The following is a 22,709-nucleotide window of genomic DNA, read 5'->3' as shown; positions in this document are numbered from 1 at the left end:
GAGTCCCACAACATTTATATCATACAATCGACGTATATACAACAATACATAATTGTTTATTGAAGTGTTTGGTGACAATCACTTTCTTGAATTGAGCCCAAAACATTGTTATGTCCTTGCAACCTTGTTAAAACCAACCTGATTCCCAAATAACATTTGCCATCATCTTACCCAACTTCTGTTCTATATCCTGTGTAAATTCCAAGCAGAATACATGTAAATCCTCAGAAGCCAAGTTGTAGCCTCCTGAAAGACCCCCACCATTGAATTTGCCCCACTTCTTTCCCTGCAGAAATTACGGTTATGCATTTAAATGCAATTTTGTGACCCATATCTTGTCCTGCAGAAGTTACTGTTATGAATTTTAAATGTATTTTGTGACACAGTAATATACTCTAATAGAGCAGTCACCCTAATAAAACAGTCAACCAACAGTAATGGTAAACTGCATGTTAGAAAATATTGGGAAATATGCCCCCTAATTTAGTAAATGCCTCGAGATCAAGATGTACCCTAATAGAGAAGTCACCCTAGTACTACAGTCAAGCTGCTATTAATAGTATCAATAAACTGCTAAAATCACTCTTAGATTCAGAGAATCTGATTTTCTGGGACATGTCTTAGGGCTTTTAAAAAGGCATGGAGTAGCTATGTGTCCTACTCTGGAACATTGTTGGTGCAGTTGCAGTGTATGTAGGTACCTATTCCATAGCAAACAATTGCTTCCCAGCAATGTTTCACTGTAGAAGTATACACTACTGGAGATTTTGTCCATGAAAATCCAATGAAAAAAATGTTCACCCTGTGAAAAGAAAAAAAGTATTCATTGGGTGGCATCAATGAAATTTTATTTTCATAGCATTTTCATAGGAAAATTTAATGAAAACCCAATGAAAAAAATTCCATGAAAAGCAGTTTCAAAGTATTTTCAGTGGTAATTTTTCATTGGGTTTTCATTAAATTTTCCTATGAAAATGCTATGAAAATAAAATTTCATTGGGGCCACCCAATGAATACTTCACTTTTCACAGGGTGAACATTTTTTTCATTGGATTTTCATGGACAAAATCTCCAGTAGTGATAGTTCAAGACCTTATAAACTTCCAAAACTTCAAAATTCTAGGGAAGTTTCAAGATTTTTTCAAAATATATTAAGACTATGATGTACTCATAGGGTGTTGCATTAAAACACTTTTGGTTGCTTCAAATATGGAAAGGCTTTTAGATATTAATAAATTTATAATTGTGTGGGCAGCATTTTATAGTCTAGTTTTTGGTTTAGTACTGTTGACTTAGGAATTTTAAAATTCTGTTGCAGTGCATGAGGTGTTCTCAATTTATAACACAAAATATTTGAAAACACCAAGCCATCAAATACCACTAGCCAACAAAGAAGAGACAAATGACTGCCACACCAAACCACAGACAAATGATTTCTCTTTAACTTATACCAGAAATCATTACACCAGAACAACACTTGTGTACTCACTGATAGTCACATTTCCCACAGCTGAATCAGTAAATGGTACTTAAGTCAACTTTTGCATGCATGCATGCAATTTGAGTAGTCTTCTTTATGGGTCTAATGTTAACAGTCATTACCAAACTGCATGGTGTACATGAGCTATAGCTTGAGCCAAAATTTGTGTGTTATTAACCTAATGCCTGATGATGCGTTAACCAAAGTGCATCACAGTTGTGAATGTGTATCTTAAGCGTTGGTAGTAACTGCCACTAATTGGTCTAAGAAGACTGCTCAAATTGCACATGCATGCAAAAATTAACTTACAGTGCCTTTAACTAATTCATTTGACAAGTCTGTACATACTGAATGTCAAATATAGTTCAATTAAAATAGGAAGACCAACCACTATTATTATTTTTTCAAGCAGAAAATTAATGATTGTTTAATTAGAGTGTTTTGAGTGTGTGCTTTATTAAACTTCTTAAACTCCATTAATTCATTGTTATGGCATTCAAGTCCCCAAATAAGCATCAGATTAATCATAAAATAATTGGGTTATATTATTATTATTATCATTATTGTTTACTTGTGCAAAACATCTTACAAACAGTATGCACAGCTAATGGTACAATTAATCAACAAATTATATAATTAATAATTGTCCAGTTAGCTTTGCTTTAAATTGTTCTAAACTTGAGCAGGTGATGAAGTCATCAGGTATGTTGTTCCAGATCTTTATAGCTGATGGGAAGAATGAGTGAAGATATGAATCTATTCTAGTGTTTGGTTGTAGTAGCCTCATAATAGTACTTACGTAGTTCAGTAAACATTAACTATTATAATAGATGAAATGGTAGATAGACAACGACAGCATATAATATTATCACCACGTAGAAAATAATGATACCCTTATAAAACTATTTGTGCTGTCTGGTGACTTTTACATGATCGATCTGTACTCTTTATGTGTCATTAGCCTGACGTGATGATCACTCATTACAATGTGTATGCATGCTGACTCCTTCTTAGTTATGCATATATGCTTTGCATGTTAACATTTCCCAGTCACAGTTTGCATGCTGACTTGTCCTATAGGCTATAGCTAGCAACATTGATTTGTCCCTACTAAACTTTGCATTTTGACTTGCACTGACTTAATTGTCCTAGCTATTGCTATACAACTTTGAATGTTGACTTACTCTAGCTGCACTGACTCACAGCTTAGCTAAATATTACACATTGATCTGTCCTAGCTGACATGTTCTAGGTACACTGACTGACTTGTCCTAGCTAACTTCAAATATCTACACCAACTTGAACTTCGCATGTTAACTAGCCCTACATTGACTTGCAATTGTCCAAAGTAAACTTCAAATGTTGGCTAGTGCTATAATAGCTATAATGTTATGTTCTAGCTAAACATTCAAGGCTGACTGTGATGGCTACACTGACTTAACTTTGCATGTTAGCCTGTGATATATAGCTACTATGATTTGTCTTAGCTAAATTTTGCATGTTGATGTTGACTTGTGCTACATAGCTACAATAACTTGTCCTATGTACATGTTGACATGTTCTACACTGATATATCCCAGCTAAAGTTTTTGTGTTGACCTGTCCTATAAAACTACATTAACTGTGACTTGTCCCCACTAAACTTTTATTTTAATTGGCATGCTGATCTGTCCTATATAGCTACAGTGACTAAACTTTGCATGTTGAGTACAATGACTTGTCCTAACTAAATTTTGCATGTTGGCTATAATGACTTGTCCTAGCTAAACTTTGCATATTGATTTGCAATGACTAAACTTGCATGTTGACTAACGCTAGCTACGTCCTAGCTAACCTTTGCATGCTGACTAATGCTAGCTAGTCTAGCTATGCAATAACTTGTCCTAACTAAACTTTGCATGTTGACTTGTGCTAGCTACAATGACCTAAACTTTGCAAGTCTGGCTACAATGACTTGTCCTAGCTAAGCTTTACATGTCACTTTTCCAGTAAAAAGCTACATGCAATGTGTTTAATGAACATGTAAAGTGAAGCAAATACGCAACATCACTGAAAGGTGTAAACTGTGTGGTAAGTAATGCATGCATGTACATGCTATTGTGCAGATTACAGTTGCATGTTAACTGTTTCACTAGCCCTGTTCACTCCTTTGACTTTACTTTGATGGTATAATATTGCCCTAAACTTGATTGTATAGTTTAGGCCATGAAAATGGTACTGAAACACATTTGAAGAAAACAAAGGGCATTGTTTTAGTGTTTAATAGTACTTGTACTTACCCTAGTACAATCACCTCTCCTGGAATCAAAACATTTTCTAACATTTAATTCAAACAAGGCCAATTCAATCGGAGGTTTCTCTAATGAAATGTGAGCTCATGCCCAATACCAGTCAAAGAAGCTTAAGTACACCTCACCTGTATGATCTCCATCTAACATGGAGACTATACAGGTGAGGCATATTCAAGAATAGATCCTACCATTGTCTTACAACATGCATGCTTCTTTGACTGGTATTGGGCATGAACTTACATTTCATTGGAGAAACCTCCAATTGAATTGGCTTTGTTTGCATCGTGTTGATTCCAGGAGAAATTCCAGGAGAGGTGAAATGCAAGATTTGTATTGAATCATTTTTAAGATACTCATCAATCTCAAGAATGATAGTGCAATAGAATGGCCAACGCTTAAACAGCAAGACCTGAAGTTATTTTAAAAGCTGTGATGATGCAAGATACTGAACAACTCTGTATTTAAACTAGACACATTATCAACCAGGATAAATGGCTACCATGATTTGTTTTTCCCTTCAACTATCACTTTTATCCATAACTGTTGCAATTCTTTTTTACGTTTCTAAATTACTAGAAGTGACAGCCTTCTCTGGTAGATTGTACTGAACTAAAAGTCGGTTCAACAAACCATACTGGTTATTGACCCAACAGTAAAACTTAGACAAAACAAGGTCACTAAACGGAAAAAAAACCCCACAAAATTCAGCTGGGGCTCGAATTCTGGACTACTGCAGCTTTAGGTAAGCGTGCTAACCACTGTGCTACTGCTGCTAGCTACCCACCTCCCCTACCTTTCTATCTTATAAATGCTATATACTCACGTAGTAGTCAGTGGCGTAGCTACCATTGAGGCAGCTGCCTCGGTAAAAACAATGCTCAACAATTCAGGCTGAGCACTGAGCAGGCCTGAGTTTTGGCACCTTGAATATTCTACTCAAATGTTACTATACAGCATTACTGTACCACACACAATAGAATCTATGGCTGTAGTACTAAGCAGGCGGAGCCCATGGTGACACAGTCCTGGACCACTTTTCAGCTACTTGAATTTGTATGCGGAAAAAGATCGAGATACTCTAATAGAGCAGTCATCGTAATATACTCTAATAGAGCATTCAGTATAAATTATAGCCAGTACTCCTACACTGCTTGGTCTAAATCATTTACATTGTTAATTGTCTTTAAATTACATTTCAAAAGTGTTCCAATGAATTAACTGCATGGCATTGCATAAAGCCCATTGATCATGCATGTATATCATGAAAATAGCTTCCACATGCCATTTCAAAGCATGTATTTTCAAAAATTTCCTTGAGGGAGCATGCCTCCAGACTCCCTAGCTTGACATACTTAGCACATGTAGTTGATTATATCATGGAAGAGATATCTCTGACTTAAATATCATATATCGGATCAATAAAAGTATAGTGTGCATGACTATGACCTCTGTTGGATGGCCTGACCACTCAAAATATCTCCAGTTTTTTTGTGTTGAGTACAATTAAACTAGTCATGGTATACTGTTGCATTAACTAAACTGGAGCATGACAAGTAGAAAAGTACTCAGAGTCTTCTGAAACAATTTCTTCCATCCAACCAGAGAATCAACCTGAAAATGCTATACCACCCATGCTTGAAAGTGTTTGTGAATCAGTTGAGTCACAAGCAGACCCTCTCAATTACGTCAATGTATAACTTACTTTGCCTCAGTAAAAATTTTTTCTGGCTACGCCACTGGTAGTTTCTAATCAATATATAGTAAGAATAATGTAACATAATAATTATTATTCCTTGCTGTCACCATCAGCACCACAAACTTTATTGATCATGTGCATATGCACTACTTTAGTTGCACTAAACTCTGCACTGAATGTCTGAGTGTCATGGTAAATCCATTGGCTATGCAGAGGTGGAAAAGTAACAAAGGGGTTGCACCTCCCCCTTGGTTCATACAATAAGGAAATATATCTTGCCATTGTGTATTTTCCTGTTCCTTTTTGCATGATTCTGACTGCTCCCACCAATACAGGACACTGAGAATAATGCATAGTCCTTCCACCTTTAAGATTGTGATACTCTAATAAAGCAGTCACATGCATATAAAAGTACATGTACAGTTGACTTATAATTAATCATCAATAATTACTTTCCACCCCATCTCTGTTCTTACTGCTTTTGGGGATGGGAAACAAGCAGTGCAATAATGATGACTAATTATATAATTTTCAATTGGTAAAATTACAACAATTATTGTTCCATAAAAATGGTTGCTTTAATTGCGTCTATTAAAAGTTTTAAACTTCTGTAGCCATGGCAAATGCTCAATGATAAACCAGTCCAGCAGGTGGAATGGGTGTATATATATACTACAAAAATAACTAAAGACCACATTGCAAACTTCACCCTTCCCGTAATTATTTTGGTGGATATGGTATGAATAACTAAACTTTGCATGTTGACTTGTCTTGCCTACACATTGCATGATATAATGTCCTAGCTATGTACACTTTGCATGACTTGTCTCTTACTCTTTCCATGTTGAATTGCCCTATTGCTACACCTTTTATGTTGACTTGCCTAAAATAGATACACTGACTTGTTCTACAGCTAGCTATACTTTACATGTTAACTTGTCCTAGCTTTGTACACTGTATTGTCTTAGCAATACACCTTGTGTGATGACTCTTGTCACTTGCATGTTGAGTTTTCTTACCTATACACATTGCATTTATGATTTGCTGTATAGACTTATCCTAGTTATAGTTTATATGTTGACTTACCTAGGACAAGTCAATGTAGCTAGCACTAGTCAACACACAAACTTTAGCAGGGACAAATCACATGCAATCAGTGTAGCTACTATAGGACAGGTCAACATAATTTATATAATTTAGCTAGGATATGTCAGTGTAGCTAGATCAAGTGAGTGTAGTGTATAGGCTGAAACTTCGGTAAACACTAATATGTGCTGAGATATTAAATTTTATAAAATTTACAAAATATAGTTCTACTGGTAAACTGCCCATTCTATGTTAAATTTTATTTTGTGGCACATATATAATTAGGACTACAACAAATACTGCAAAGACTCGAGTACTTGTTTAGAATTTTGGCACTTGGGATAGTAAGATTGACATTCGAGTACTACCAGCTCACACACTGCAATGTTTGTCATCATGAAATGACACCATGAAGACTGTAGAGTTTAATATAGTTCCCATTTGCTGTAAGAACACCACTTGAAAACTACGGAAATCAGACAAAAATGAGAGAAATATAAACAAGAAATGACACATAGGGTTTGTTAGCAGAAAGAGGCTAGTGTGAAATTGATATTACAAAGCTGGTACGTTTAAATATTTACATGTAAGCGTAGCTATAGTAGTAGACCATAATTCCGAATTGTCATGTGCAGATTACTTTATATATTAATACCATACCTGTTTCACTGCCCGTACAAAAGTCTCAATAGTAGCAGTGAAATTTATCCCGTATTTCACTGGTAGCAGTGAAAAAGTTGTAATTGCAATTTCATTGGCTAGAATTTATGTTAACAGTGTAGTGCCAATTAGTGTTCACACGTGTTTAGTACATAATGACAAATTGCGTACATAGCAATGCTCATGCACAGCATGCGTATATGCAGTGAGTTTGGTATTAACTGGGAATAGCATGGGTATATATAGCAATGAAATTTGGGATAAATACCACGAGTGTTGCATTGAAAATGGGTAAAATTTCACGAGGCGAAGCCAAGTGAAATTTCCATTTTCAATGCAACAAGAGTGGTATTTATCCCAAATTTCATTGCTACCCATGCTATTACTAGTACATATAGCATGCAGTAATTGCAGGTTGCTCTAATATACAAATATGTATACACGAGTACTTATACAAAGTACTTGTATTTAACTTAAATACTTTCTGTACTGAAGTTTTTGCCAAGTACACTTGAGCAATTAAATTATTTATAAGTATTTTGCACCTTTTAGTACTTGTTAAAGCACTGCAGTGAGTGCAATACAGAAAATATAGCGTGAGGGTGTGGTCAAGAGACAAATATGGCATGAGGTGACTGAAGCCTTGGCTTGAGACCACACCCCCATGTTTTCCATAGTGCATGAGCATACATGGTTCTTTAATTAACTCAAGAAGGTAACTATAATATAATACAGTTTATCATGACATGATTTCAATGGCAGTGAGAAAACTAGTGCCTATTTGTAATTAGCAGATTCTAGATTAGGCCATGAAAAGTTAATTATATGTTTCTGGTTCCCTTCCTAGTCATTTTTTTGCAGAATGAATTGTGCAATCATCATACAATAATTTATAATATTTTATATCTGTTGAAAAGTTCACGTCTTGTAAACACTCTTTTTCTTATAAAGATGCACTAGCTTTATGTTAACCTTGTTTTCCCCTATAATTCATGTACTGCTATGTCAAATGTAGTATAACCACATCAAAAGTTGCAAAAAAAAAATTTTTTTTTAACAAAAAAAAACAAGCCTGGTCACCTGGTCAATTTCAGGGATTGGTAGGACCAGAAACATAGAATTAATTTTACACGGCCTTATTTTGTAGACTATACAATGCTGAGTTATCACATAATTTGTGATCCATCAGATCCAGAATTCACTTAGTAGTGAGACAGGAGGATGAGGAGAATGACTGAGGAAGGCTAGCTATGGTGTATGTGAGTAATGGACAGTTTGTACAGCTACCAAATCTTTCAAAAGTGTTAAATTGCCATCAATGTGACAAAGTTGAAGGTGTCAATATCAAGTGACCACTGAATAATTTGCTGGACTTACAATGATGGACAGTTTAGTGAACAATAATATTTAACACTGAATCATATGAATATTGTAGTGGAATTTTAAACATTTATCTGTAGCCATTAATTTGTTGATAGTTGCTATGGTAATGTTGTTGATAGCTTTGTTAGTGGGGGTAATTGTGGTCACTCCAGTGTCTCTGTGGGTGGTGTCACATTCACACAAAGTGTGCTTTATTACCATACAAAGGAAAGAAAAAAGTATACACTCATATGAAAAATGTAGCCTACCTACAGTATAGGCATAGCATGGAAAATCAAAGCACACCTTTTCCCCTTTAAACTTAGGTGTTATCATACATTAAATGTAAATACCATAATTAAATAAAGTTGATAAAAAACTAAAGAATTTTATGAAGTTCTATGCTACATCTGTGAAGTTTGCCACTGAGTTTTCCAATCAGGATCACATTACAATGGAACCTCTCTTATCCGGGTGGTCTGGTACATATTACCATCCGTATCTCAGAAATTTCCATAACCACTATTGCTATCAGTTAGTGCTATGCAGTTTAATGAGCAGAGGAGGAAGTCACTATAGAGCATTCATGGTCACTCCCCTTGGCTGTAAAAATGTATTATCACCTAGAAACCAAGTGGTAGTTATTATTAGTAGAATAACCACCAAACAGGTAAACAGCCTTTAGGCTCCCTCTCTGTGCTTTCATCTAAACCAAACTTCATTATGGTCAATAGACTACAAGTCACATGACCATAGTCACTGTAACATGATGATGACAATGACTATCTGCAGAATTTACTTAAGAAAATTAGTGCTAGCAAACAACATAGTTTATTTTGATCAGCATCATCTGCAGGTTCCATTGAGTCATCCTTTAACATTATGATGAAAGGTTTGAACAACTACATACCATAATGGTTCTGTGACCCACTTTTACTTGTAAAGAACACTTATATACAGCAATAGTTGAAAAGTACATACTTCTACTTACTGTCTGAACTTTACTTAAGTATTCCCTTGATTTCAACTAGAGTACTAACATGGTGTACATTTTCATATCAAATAATAGAACTAAATGTTTAAATCACATAGAGTAAATCAATGCCAGTTCCACATACCACATCCTTTATTCAATTTTGGTCGATTATAGCGTGCATCTTGGTTATTACAGTTTCCAGTTTGTTTAAATATGCTTTTACTATTTTCTTACAACTGCATTGTGGGGCACCTTATATCATCAATTCTGTAATGACCAGATGTATATACACCAATGGAAAAATTGTATATATGCAACTTACAGTGGTCCTTCCACATTGAGCACAGCATTTGTGCACAGATCTAAATCAAAACTCCCATCTTCCATAGGGAGAAATGCTGCATTGTTTGATATCCCACATAACCATACAGCAGCAGGGTCAACCTGCAGATAAACAAATTATTTACTGAACTGAGCAGGTGAAACAATGTACTATTTACTTATCAGCATTTAGTAACCCCGACTAGAGAACCCTGAAGCCTGTGAAGTAAGTAGTTGTGGTTTGCAAATCGCTTGCAATTAGTACTAATAAATCAAATGAGTCATCAAAATCCAGTTGCATGAATTACAATCACTGGGTGACATTATTGTCTATTCTGTTCAGCAAATTTTTAAATCCTGTCACTTTGCTAGGCATCATTATGTGACTATGTGTAGCTATATGAGATTGGCTGAGTGAAAACCCATACTTTTTGCAAATGTAACCAGGCCTGAAAAACAGGGCATGTGGGCACAAACTACGTCCCGTCAATCGAGTCATATCTCAGCACTAGAATAGAATATTGACATTTCGTAACCTGTATCATAAAGCCAATATAATGTGGGCTGAAAATTGTATGGCTATAGTGTGATGGTATAAAAAGTTATGAGACATGAAAGTTTGAAAAAGTAGGCAGATTTTATGTGCCCACATACCATGTTTGCAGCAGGCCCAGTTACATACTCCATTTTGCTATAAAAACGTATCGAGTAAAAATATAGGTGCCACATAAAAATTCAATTGCTTTGGTGTGTAGAGAGACGAACATGACTAAAACACGCAACAGACTGGGAAATGGACTCACAAACGGACTGGGAAAACCTTACTCCAAAACATCTATTTGTCACAGTTACCCACTCCAAAACAATATCAGATGTTACAGTGACAGTAAATAAACATTAGAATGTCATCTCAAAGCTTACTTAAGCTGCTATTAAGCATTGCGCTTAAAACTGCTCTTGAACTTCATTCTTTTTGTGCTGAATTAAAAGCGCATTCTTGGCATTACTGTAAATTGCTGTAAACAACACTTTTTGAAGAGATGCTGTTACTAATAGATTTGTGTTCAGGCTAATTGCTGTAATTAGTTTCATGGCTCCTTCTCAGTGTAACAGGTGATGGGAGGTGATGGGCAGGCTTCAAAGACTATATTATATAGTCTTCGAAGTCACACGAAAAGTCCACCATGTTGTACTTCATCAGCTGGTAAGGCTGACTGCACCAATAAATTCACACTATGTTAATTATAATTCAACCATGTTTACAGCACTGATAGTGACAATTCGCCCATAACTGCTATTACCCAGGGGTTACTATTCAGTGGACTGGACTACTGGACTGACATATTATTGGTTTTTGCACATCCTATGGTTGGATTTATGGAATCTTGCTAGTAAGCACCCTTAGGGCACCTGCAGCCCACTTCTAAACGCTGAAGACAAGCAGTGGAATATGCGAAACTACGAACTACTACCGTTCATTTGGCCACTATACAATACTTATTCCTTACCCTGGTGTATAGTAACACTGCAGGCAGTGCAGGGAATGTGACAGCAATAGTTAACCAGTGATAAACTAGCCAGTAGACAATATCCTTCGAGATATCCTTAGAGCAAGCTTGAAGAGCAAGCTAGTCTCGCTGCCAGACTTCTGTTTCAGTGCAGGGGCTAATCAATTAAAGAATACAAGCACCTGTGCTCTAATTGGTAAGCCCCTGCACTGAACTAGGTCTGGCCATGCAAGACTAGCTTGCTCCTCAAGTGATATCTCGAAGAATATTGTCCACTGGCAAGTTGATTGCTGGTTAAATATTTTGTTACATTCCCTGCACTGCCTGCAGCATTACTACACACCAAGGTAAGGAATAAGTGTTGTATAGACTACAGTAGCTATAGTGCAGCATAATAACGGTATGAAATTATTCAATACAAGACAGTTTTCGCATATTCCATTGTTCGTCTTCATCGTTTAGAAGTGGTTTAGAAGTGGGCTGCAGGTGCCCTAAGAGTGCTTGCTAGCAAGACCCCATAAATCCAACCATAGAATGTGCAAAAACCAAAATAATAATATGTCAGTCCAATGTTCCAGTCCACTGAATAGGGATGCCCTTTTTTTATTTTTAAAGGGAGACTATTTCAGTATAAAAATACTGAGTAAACAGACTATGACTGATACATGTAAACAAATAGTTTTATTGTCAAGGTCAGGGTTCCAAAGGACTTTTTACATGCCTCCCCTTCTAAAATCACTTAGTACACGTGCTACAAACCCCATAAGAAATTTGGTGCTTTTATCAAAAAGTCGAACAATGCTGCACTAACTATAACAGTTGTTTATAGCTATAACGTTTAGCAATACGCGCCATAAAACTTTTCGCGTGCAAACCCTCTATCCATAAATGACAAAGGCAAAATTCGCTTGCCCGCATGCCTCTTTCAGAGTGAACAGGACCACCAGTACACCAACTGGAGTGGCCCAAAATGGTGTGTGAAAGCAGGGGCGGAGGAAGTAGTTCATATGAGGGGGGGCTGGGCTGACCCAGACGTATCTCTGGTTTGGTAAGGTGAGACCAAAAAAAAAAAAAAAAAACCTCACAACCAACTGACAATAGCTTTCCACCTCACTAGCTACGCATTTATAGCTGATAAACTACATAAAAGTCTTTACATAGCTAGCTACACACTCACTGCTTTATTAGAGTGACTGCTCTATTAGAGTATCTCTATCTTTACTGATCACAATTTTCAGCCCCACACCAAGAAGGATAATTTCGGTGTGATATCATTCTGAGGGGGGGCTAGGCCCCCTAGCCCCCCCCCCCCCCCCCCCCCTTTCCGCCGCCTATGTGTGAAAGTACTCTGATGAGTAAAAGCTAGCTCTTCCCATACTGGCTGTAGCTATAATGGCATTTTTCATATGGGTCTCCGCTACACAATAATACAGATGTGTTATGTATGAGATGCGTTATGTTGGTCCGCGCTATGTGATAAACAATCATACAGCTTACGTGAAACAGTCTCCTGAGGCTATCTACTGTAACCTGTTCGATTTGAATGCTGTAAGAAAGTTGTCCCTTTGAAGCACGACTGTGCTACGATGGTCATCTATGTATCTTGTAGCCATTGCCACCAAGTTGTACCGGCTGCACAACAACAACAACGTCAGTGACGCCTTCGCTTGTGTCCACTCACTTGTGTCCACTCACTTGTGTCTTTGACCACATGCACGATTGACACGAAACCCTCAGTCGTTGCAACAACGGAAAAATATCACGTGAGTAAGTTATCTTTTAATTGAACTGTGATCTGATCCTGTCAAACTTTTCATGTCAAGGTAATCATTATGAATGTTTATCTGGGTTAACAGACGAGTTCATCACATGTAGCAGTTTTGTAAATGTCAAGGAAATTGGTGGAGGCAAGAGTTCCGGGGTGTCTAGAATTACTTTTGTGTAAATTATTAATTATGTGCTGATCCAGTATACAGCCCTGCATGTGAAGGGGCGGGTGCACCAGACTATGGTAGAATCCATCCCTATAGCTAATGTGCTAGCCCTGGTGGGGGATTTGCCACACACTCTTGGGGCATATGAAAAGTACAGCACCTTAAATTTGTTTACATGATTACATCTTTCATAATCATGCATGTGCCATGTCCTCACTGCATATCACAATTTAGTTTGGCAACTATATGTATGCACATTTTACCTTAGATGGTACTACTCTGTCTTCATTACTTGGTGATTGTAAGAGCATGTTTGCGTAGTTAGTATTTACTTAAGTTGTGACAGACCCTCTAGTAGTACTGCAGTGAAGTACTATTTGAAAGTTCTGCCGTTTAATTGTCTTTGATCAGCTATACTTTTGTAAATTTTACTTCACTAGTGTGTATAACGAGGAATATTCTAAGTATAAGTGATCATACTTTTATTTGATGAATTGGGTAAAGGACCATTGGCAAGTTATTGTAATCACCATGTTGTGTAGTGCATATTATAATGTTACAGGATACAGTGTACTTCTATACTGAGTGGGCAGGAGTACAGCGATGTTTTACCATCCTAAGATGGACGTGTGCAGTTTGTACTATAACTGAAGAATGAAGAAAGACTGGGGTGGATACTTCATATGAATGTGAAATGGCAGATTACTTGGTTTTGATGACAGTCCCTTACAGTGAAGTGGATAGAGGAATTGGCTGAGGAGGTATTAGCTATAGTTGTATACAATCACTGTAGTGAACTGGACTGGTAGACTCAGGTTTTTTTTTCTCCCTTTTCACCAAATATTGGTCAACTGGCTATTGTTTGTTATGTAGAATATGCTAATCTTATGTAGTTAGACCACTCCCACCACCACACATGAAAGAAAGCACTGTAGCCATTCCAAAATATGTCAGCTTTGCCCAGCTGCAGCTATACGGGATGTATTGCCTAGCAATGGATGGAATAGCAAGACGATCAGCTGATCCAGAAGACCATCAGATACATGGTTATTATGTAGCTAAACATGTTCTGTATGATTTATACTCCATGATAAAAAGAATGGCAGTCATAAATGATTTTCTGGAGATCATGCCATGAAAGAAATGTTTGACTGCAAAACAGATGAGTATATACTTACATTGATGTAGTTAACAGCTGTCTCTTTCAAGATTGATTGGCAAATGATACCTGCAAATTGTGGTAAAATGCACAGACACAATGCCCAAATATGTACTTAAAAGACGGAAGAAAGAAAAAAAAAGCTTGAGTCCAGTAGTCTAGTCCACCAGTCAAGTCCACCAGTGATTGTATACCATTAGCAATGGTGATGTTTTAAATGCTCTATTTTCAGTTGTATGCAATCACTGGTGGACTGGACTAAATATTTTTTCTTTAGCACACAATTGGGCAGCTATTGCTACTAATAACATTGAATGTAAAATATGGTAAACCCGTCTACCTATTCATCTTAAGATGTGTGCAATTTGCATAACAACTCTCTCTTGGAATAGTATGACTACTTATCGTGTTGTGGTAACCATGGGTCCTAAATACAAGTTAAATGCATGGTAAAAGTTAACTGTCTTGCTATTCCATAGCTGATACAAAGGTTCTAATAGTTTTTTGCATGACAGCAATGACAAGCAAAATCACGTGCACAAGATTTTGACCAATCAAAGTGATTCATTTTGAACTATGTGACTTCTGCTTTAGATTTGACATACAAGAACTATTAGAACCTCTGTATATAGCTGCATGCAGTTGGTCTGGCTTGATCACCACCTCTGTTTGTGTATGAGTTTCTTTCTGGGAGTGGTCTAACTACATCAGACTAGCATACTTACAACCAGTTGCCCAAGTATTTGGTTAGAAAAAGGGAAGAAAACACTAGTCAGTCCACCAGTCCAGTCCACTAGTCCAATCCATACAACCTGTATCTATTTGGTTTAGAAAGGTACTAACACTGGACTGGGTCACTGGACTACTGGACTGGTATATATATTTTTGTTTTTAATTTAATTTTTTTACATTCCAGGGTACAAATTTGTGTTTTTTTGCTGTATGTGTAAAAACTTAATACCTACGTGGTACATTCTCCACCAAAGCATCTATTGTAGACTACTTGCATATATAGCATGCCTAGTTTCAAAGTTGATTGTGTATATTGATAGCAAATGTTTTAATTCCCATGTTTGCTCCAGCAGTATATTATAGATACATACTGTACAAGTACGTAGCTGCCATGTACACTGCACTGTAGTCGTATTCAGTAAATTGCACTGTGTAAGTGTGTTGTACATACCCCTATCGTGCTTATGTACACATTAGTGTTCTTATCTGCAAATAGAATGATTTGGTGGAAAAGGAGGCATTTCTAAACAATAACATGAAGTGAAAAACTGATATATCGCTAATACCATAGCTAATGTAATAATCTTGGGACATGTTACAGTCACATTCAAGAAGTAATAACTAAAACAAGTGTGTTGAAAAAAGTATAACAGCCAATATGGCTAATAAAAGTGATGAAAAATGCAAAAGACAGTAGTCCAGTCCAGTATTTGTACCTTCCCAAAGAGCTGCTGGGTTAGCGGTAGTGTCTAATCACCAGAGGGGGTGCAACACATGTTAGAAGCTATCAAAAAGAATTCATGTTGATTGCATATTTTGACTTCTTAACTGATACTTATTAATCTAGCTTTTCATCTAAATTACGGGATTATGGAGACCTTGAATACAATTTCCAGTGCTGTTCTCTTCCATTGTTGGTGTTTGCCCTCCATTTCATGTGTATTCATTACGTGATAACAATTTCAATCGCCCAGTATATTAATATCAAGTCACTAAGGCTCAGCGAGGTTCACTGCACCATTAAATTATGCCTAAGATAAATCTTCAGTTGGCACCTAGTTTTTAATGAAACACTCCTAAAGTAGATTTTTAATTGCTTTGTACAAATTCTATGAACTCAGGTGAGTGTGTCGTACCTCCTCTGAATCTTTGTAGCTGTTGGACAAGTCTTTATGGGAGCATGCATTAAAATGTTCGTGGTGCTTAATTGTATGAGCAGTATAATAGAAGCCACACCACCATAATAGTTATATCACTTTCTGTTTCTGCATACTAAAATCGTTAGTTACAGTGTTTTGCATGTTGATTGTCGGTCAAAAACCATCAAAATGCAATATTTAAATGCACTCATGTGGTTTCTCTGAACTAAGTGCTTTATAGCATAGAGAGGCTTTCTATTTTGTAAACATATAGTGTTCACATATTACAGTAATTCATGGTAACTACTTATGTGATCAAAAAATGTGATATACCAGTATCAGCAATGATACTTTTCATATCAAGCATCAATACTTGCTTTAAATGGTATCATATTAGTGACGTTGCCAGATACTTTTAAAACACAGCACTTGACAAATTTGTCAACAAACCAAACCTGCACTTATACTGCCTATTGTTATCAACCTACATGAATGGTGGTCCATCATTGGTAGGTATTGTGGGAAGGTCAAGTTGCTGTCACATCAACATTTGCTAAATACAGTACCTGTGTCTACAGGATTGTTTGTACACATGAATCAATTCTGAAACAATTTACCAGCACACAAATTGCATGTGATGTGACACAATTGGAGCTCAAAAGGATATACAAAGATCATTTTCCAGTTATCACTTGCAATTAGAGTTACAAGGTGATCGTGTATTAAACTGCATGTGTCATCTACTATGATGGGTGGCCAGACTTTTTCAAATTCTTACAAAGAATTTGATTGGCTATTTTTCACGTGATATTGTTCTATTCCAAATGTGTATTTCGCACCATATGCATAATTATGGCATGGCAATCCATACCATACAAGTACATATATACCCAGTATAGCCTGTAATAATATGATATGATTTGCTGCATATGCATACACGGATAATAGCAGAAGGGATGGGGATTCATCTCCTGTCAGCTTACAGGGCTAATTCCATGTAGCCAGTCCAAGCTAAAGTATCTGTTCAAGATTAAAATACTCTAATAGAGTAGTCAATAACTCTAACAGAACAGTCATTTTGCGCCGAATAACTGATTATTTATGGAACCACTTTCTAACAACTTCAACTCTGCACATTTCACATTTTATGTCCATGCTTATTGATGTTCCGAAGAACCCATTCCCACAAACTTTAATCAACTTAAATGACTGTTTTTTTTTTCACTTTTGGTTGTTAGCACTAGTTGCTGGCATGCACACCAATAATTTTAATTGTAATTTTGTATGTGCATGCTGTAAAGCTATTCTTTTTTATGAGGGAAAATAGCGTCAGCCAAAGTGGCTGTTTCTCAGCTGTGCCCTGAGAGCACAATAAACATTGTAATATAAGTCATGTAGTATACACCTACACTATACTCAAATCAACACTCTAATAGTAGCAACCAGCTGAAATTAGAAGGTATAGCTAAGTGGCCTAGTACAAAAGTAACTGATACATAGTTAATAGCATATTATTGGTAATAATTGGGATGTCTCACTAGCTTAATGCTTTACACCTAGAAAGCAGGATTTAAAACAACGCACTGCATAGCATGAATGAATAACTATATAATGCTCTTTGCAGTATTCCATGCCAATTTATTTGGGAAGTGGGTAAGGAAGTGACTTTTAGTCTTCTTAAATTTGAAACTTTAAAATTCTCTCTCATAACAGCATGATTTTTATTAAAATATAAATATTTCTAATTTTAACGTGCTAGGTGCAAACTTGCTATCCCAAAGGTCCACATGCATACAGAACTATAAATGCTTCCAAGTTCAATTTCAGAGTGCACAGTTTAATTTAGTTGAGCAGCCTGGCCCAAGAAAAATTTTGTTAACTACTAAACTAATCTAAAATGCCTGTTGATGTATTAGCTGTGCTGCAGCAATTGATGCATCAGTGAGCATGCAGGCTACCTTTGTGGCATCTAAACTGACAAGAGTGAGACTTCAGACAGGGAAGATACCGTAAAATCCAGTTCTGCAAAAGGATTAGGCATATCCAAGGTAAGGTTGTCAATATCAGTCAAGTTGGTAAAACTTCAAGTAAAAATTGTTAAACAAGTTAGCATTCTGTACATCTATGCATGCACACATTAAATTAAAAAAAAACAACAACAACAAGGTGTGACTGTTATATTAGGGTATTTGACTGTTCTATAGGGTATCGTGATCTATCTAGGAAGTGTGGAATATGTAATGGACCAAGATAGCGGTTCATCCTGACCTGCAATAAACAATTGGGTGGCCATGGAGAAACACTGACACACAGCTAGTGTGGGCAACAAACTGTTTGATGCTCTGTACCAACTCGAGTCATATATGATTGCCCAGTATCATAGGATCCCAGAAGCATAAAAAAGAACCATGGTAGAAATGGCAAACTATACGTCTACTTGCAGAAAAGATATAAACACAAGCGGAAGAAATGCATATGTATACGGTACAACCGTACGCATATGGTATGATTTTTATATTATAAGCGTATGGTACATACCATATGTGTATGGTACGAAATATACATACTTTATAGAACAATATCACTAGCAAAAGGAATTGTAACCAATAACTGTCTTGCAATCTACTGTACCACTAATCACTGTAATCAGTTCAAATTATCACATCAGTATACCCATCTGTAGTACTACAAATTATTGTATGTTATCGTTAAAGCACTGCCACATGTGTGAACAGAAAATGCAGTACGAGAGGTGTGTCGAGAGGCTAATACAACATGAGGTGAAGCTGAGTGCTGTATTTGCCTCGAGACCCTCCTTCCCTTACTGAGTGCTTATTTGCCTCAAGACCCTGTCTGAGTGGGGTTGTTTTTGTAATACATTCCTTTCGTAACTGTTCTGCATAACTGTACTGTATTTGTCCAATTATCCACATAATTGTATATACTGTATGACTCATACAGTGTAGTTATATACTGTATGTAGCTATTTGGTACAATATGGAAAATCCTTATCAGTACCTCTTAGATGGTACATTTATATTCTTGATCAAATATTAAGGCACTGTTTGTATTGTCAAGAAGAAAAACAATGCAGTGTATACCAAGCTCCAGCACATTATGCTTGAATTTTAACCACATTGGTATTTGATCAATACTTTAAAGAAAGTATCGAATATCGTATAAATCAAATACTCTAGTATCACACAATATGTATTGGAAATTATGTAACAATGGCTATTTGTTATGTTTTGTGCATTACAGCTGTAAGTTGCTATCCTTTCACAGCTAATGGCAAGGGCATACAGTGGAACCTCAGTTATCTGGACCCCACTTATCCGGATTCTTGGTTAACCGAACTGCGGAAATGACTGCTCTATTACTGTTCTATTAGGGTAGTTGAAAATACTGGTATTTCTTTATGCTATTTTAATGCTATTTATACACAGTTTCAGAGATACAAACTTTTCAGACTTATGGACCACTGGGTTTGGATAACTGAAGTTCCACTGTATATAAATATGAGGGATGATAATACCATGAGTTCATAATATAAAACTTTTATATTATGGTAATACTTTATGTATTCACTGTGCTCACAACTACAGGGTGGATGACCTAATATAGGTGTTATACCTTCAGTGAAGTCATGACAATAGTTGGTCAACATTTACCAGGTGGGGTAACCACAATCAGTAGTAGTCACTTGAACAGAATCTTACTCTTGTTATAGGAGAGCTTTTAAATTGAAATATGAATGGATAACCTACCCTTGACAAATATATGTGTGTGCATGTGTGCGCACACGTATGTGAGTACATGTATGTGTGTGTATGCATGCGTGCTAAACCCAATCTCTGAACAGCATGGAACTGTTCAGTGCCACCATAGATGAAGAAGTGTAATCCACCAGTGTGGCTACAAGCCCCTCAGCTGCAGTGGAGGAATGTGTGACTCATATGAAATAGCAAGACAAGTGTGCATGTGTGCATGTGTGATGTGTTCAAATTTATTGTGTAGTGCGTAAATGTGCATGTGTAATGTGTTTATATATTCTCCTCCGTTATCCATTTCTATCATTTTCAACTCAAAAGACAGTAAGACAGAAGGTGGTTGATTTCTCAGTGTTGAAAACTACACTTTAAAAGGTGGTCGTCATTGTAAGTTACATTCTGTTTGTGTTTCTGCCTACTTACTGCAGATCACCAATAGACTTGAGAACTTATTTGGATGAAGTGACTGGAGGAATTGAAACTTTATGAGCTGTTCATGCATGGTGTTGCTATATAACTGATTGAATGATGAATATAGAGTTGCTTCTAGTCTACTTATACTTGTAAATTGCTTTTTTGAAGGGGGGGGGGGGGGGGGGGTGGGGATTGGTATTCTTAGCCAGGAGTGACATTCCTTAGTGTGTGAAGATGCCAATATATATATACACTGTAGATTAATTAATTATAGGCTTTATCTTTTTACTATGGTCTGTGCATGGCTACGCTTACCATTATATGGTATCACTTCATTGATCAAAATTAATTTTACAATGAATCATTATTAATGTACAATGATGTAATAAGGGTATTTATTTTGTCATGTGAACATGCATAGTTTCCATGGTGCTAGTATTATTGAGAGAAAACCAGCTGCTTTTGCCAAATCTACAGCAGAAACAGCCATGGACAAGGTAAGTAATATCCTCAGGCCCTTAGTATCTACAGATTTGGACCTTCAGGCTTATAAATTTCATAGACTCCCGTACAACTATTATGTATCAAATACTGTACTCAAAACAGCAGTGCAGGAGGTGGATTTTTATTATATTCTTTTACAAACTAAATAGCTGAATTAGTTAGCTAAAATGAATCAGAATGCAGTTTTCTTAGACTTCTACCAACTTTACAACTGCACTCCACACATAATGATGCCCAACAAAATGAAAGGGTAGCTATATTTATAAGTATCTGCAAAACAGACTAGGCAATGCTGAGTGTCATTGCCAACTTTCCATGGTCATAAGGCTATTATTCAAGAGAGAAAAAATGCATTGCAGGCATATGGGAACATGAATACAAGGCAACATGTATAGCACAGCAATGAATAGACTGCTACTGCTAAATAGCATAAATTATCAGATTGTCTGATTTAGCATTAGAAAAACAGAAAATTTGTGCTGTTTACACCTGGAAATTTAATTAATAAAAAATACTTTATTTCCAATACAATTTGTATGAATTGAAGCAATAATACTGCATTGCATACAAGCAAAGACATTTCAAGCTCCGAATAACATCTAATCCATTCTGTAATCACTTAAACATCAAAATGATATTTGAATTTGGCTGACTTGATTGACATAGGCTAGTAATTTTAGTTACCAGTTTTTTCAAAACCTCCCTCCCTCCCTCTCAGTCCCTACACAGGTTTCACTGTTACCGAAGTTTAATATTTTTAACTTTGATCCGGCATACGTCAGTGTAACTAGCACAGGTCAACATTCAAAGTATGTAATAAATACAAGTCAGTGTAACTAGTAGAAGTCAACCTTCAAAGTAGGCAGGGAAAGTCAGGATTTTAGCTATAGAACAGTCACAAGTCATTGTAGCTAGCACATGCAGGTCAGCATGCAAAGTTTAACTCAGACAAGTCATTGTAGGCTAGGAAACTCAGTTTATCTATATAAAGGGATGTGACTTTCACAATTCAACATTCAGTGTTTAAATCAGTGCAGCTACCACAGTTCAACATTCAAGTTATATGTATTGGACAAGTCATTCAGCTCATGTAGTGTAGGTAGCTATATCTGGAACAGATCAACATGCAGCGTGGCTAGGATTCATTATGCAAAGTATTTTTATGAAAAGTCTACATGCCAAGAGTATCAATTTAGTGTTGATGTCAAGTAGTATAAATTTGCAAGTAATTATTAATCATTGAAAGAGTATATGCATGGATTAAGTACAAGTCATCAGACAGCACATTGCACATTACAAGTGATAAGCACGTGTATAATTTTATTTGAAATTCTACTTTGTCATTGTGCAAAATTTGATGATGTTGTCATTGTCTCTCCACTGTTTTACAGTATCAATTATATATGTAGTGTATTATATCCCAATAAACAATTAAATTTTTTTTGTGATTAATCTGCTGATGCTCACTATTTTTAAATTTGAGACCTACATAAATGTATTTGCTCAACACCCAAAATGCTCTAATAATTATTATTAAACAATCATTATTAATTCTACTTAGTAGGCAAGTAACAGTGTTAGTGGATATCATTTGCCTGTAAATGTCAACAGACTCAACACATTATCACAAGTGGAAGTAGAAATAGTAGCTACACTAAATGCAATAAATTTTGTAAC

The 22,709-nt window shown here is 36.3% G+C and overlaps 2 long non-coding RNA genes across 6 annotated transcripts; one reads left to right on the top strand and one right to left on the bottom strand.

The window, feature by feature from the left end:
- Positions 1 to 9,595: 9,595 nt before the first annotated feature.
- Positions 9,596 to 13,137, bottom strand: LOC136263994 (uncharacterized). Of its 2 annotated transcripts, XR_010704914.1 has the most exons (4): positions 13,062 to 13,137; positions 12,878 to 13,012; positions 9,874 to 9,995; positions 9,596 to 9,818 (listed from the first exon to the last, which is right to left on the bottom strand). It is a non-coding gene; the product is annotated as an uncharacterized lncRNA (long non-coding RNA). The 2 variants fall into 2 exon arrangements; XR_010704913.1 differs by having other exon boundaries at positions 12,878 to 13,111.
- LOC136263993 (uncharacterized) lies at positions 13,131 to 20,686 on the top strand. 4 transcript variants are annotated; one of them, XR_010704912.1, is made up of 6 exons: positions 13,131 to 13,203; positions 13,877 to 14,075; positions 19,630 to 20,018; positions 20,075 to 20,317; positions 20,436 to 20,501; positions 20,554 to 20,686. It is a non-coding gene; the product is annotated as an uncharacterized lncRNA (long non-coding RNA). The 4 variants fall into 4 exon arrangements; XR_010704910.1 differs by having other exon boundaries at positions 20,436 to 20,686; XR_010704911.1 differs by having other exon boundaries at positions 20,075 to 20,501.
- The last annotated feature ends 2,023 nt before the right edge of the window (positions 20,687 to 22,709 follow it).

The sequence above is a fragment of the Dysidea avara genome, chromosome 8 (genome assembly GCF_963678975.1).
Source record: "Dysidea avara chromosome 8, odDysAvar1.4, whole genome shotgun sequence".
Lineage (NCBI taxonomy): Eukaryota > Metazoa > Porifera > Demospongiae > Dictyoceratida > Dysideidae > Dysidea > Dysidea avara.
This window is presented reverse-complemented; position numbering and strand designations above follow the sequence as displayed.